General features: G+C 42.6%; 1 protein-coding gene across 1 annotated transcript in view; it reads left to right on the top strand.

Moving 5' to 3' along the window:
• Window positions 1-39: 39 nt before the first annotated feature.
• Window positions 40-994, top strand: part of LOC104860791 (melanoma-associated antigen B16) — an 8,968-nt gene continuing 8,013 nt past the window's right edge. The window contains exon 1 of the mRNA XM_010622018.3: window positions 40-391. The gene's annotated coding sequence lies outside the window, so the exon portion shown is untranslated. The remainder of the gene's footprint in view (window positions 392-994) is intronic.

Raw genomic sequence — 994 nt, 5'->3', positions numbered from 1 at the left:
GGGGAAAGACGGATCAAAGTTGGCCTTGGGACTGGAACTGTTGGCCCCATTCCCAGAGGTCTGGGGACAGTCTGACTTCCAGTGTCCCTTTTGTCCAGAGGCTGGATACAGCCTGAGTGGGGGAGCTGAGGTTTTGGCCCAGTGTCCTTCAGTATTCATTTGAAACATGGTCTTGGAGGCTCTAAGGAGACCTTATTAGGGCTTCCTTTTTTTTTTTTATTATTATCTTGAAGGACAGATAGCAGCTGGTATTTAACTTGTTTCTGTTTCATCATTTCCTTGTCTTTATTTTTAAAGACCTTGAGGTCTGCCTCAGTGAGATCTGTGACCCCTCCTCTAATTTTTGGAATTTCTTTTTGATATCTGAAGAGCATTGGGAAATAAAGTGTGGGTAAGTACAACTTTCCTGCCTCTGAATCAGGATCTAGAATGGTGTATTTTAGAATGGCTTCTGTGAATTTGTTCATGAAGGCTGCCGGATTTTCATCTAGTTTTTGAATGATTTCTTGACTTTTATCATAATTTATTGCTTTAAATGCAATGTTTTTCTTTCCCTCTATCAAATGGGAGATAAAAAGGGACATACTGTTGAAGTTAGGGGAGTAAGCCTGATAATTCCATTTAGGGTCTTTGTCAGGCATGGTAATGATACCAGCCACATTGGGTTTGGGTCTCACACATGGAGAGTCTGAAAAAGCCATGGCACAAGCCCAGATGCATGTCTTTTTTTCAGAGGCGGTGATAGAAATGAGGATAAAATTAACATGTTGCCAAGTAAACCTGTAGGAGTGGGTGAAAGGTTAGAATTTCTTGGTTTAATGAGCAGGGTCTGTGGTGTAGGATCCTAGATATTTTCCAGTTGGGGAGAGGACAGAAGAGAAAAGGGAACATGGATGTGTACAATGGCTTTTGCTCTTCCAACTCACAGTGAGTGAAGATAGAGAATGCCAGAGGTGAGAGGGAGAGAGAGGGAGAGAGAGGGAGAGAGAGAGGG

This window comes from Fukomys damarensis, unplaced genomic scaffold (genome assembly GCF_012274545.1).
Source record: "Fukomys damarensis isolate Sample0158 unplaced genomic scaffold, DMR_v1.0_HiC HiC_scaffold_73842, whole genome shotgun sequence".
In the NCBI taxonomy this organism is placed as follows: domain Eukaryota; kingdom Metazoa; phylum Chordata; class Mammalia; order Rodentia; family Bathyergidae; genus Fukomys; species Fukomys damarensis.
Note: the sequence above shows the minus strand (reverse complement) of the source record. Positions and strands in the feature narration are given on the sequence as shown.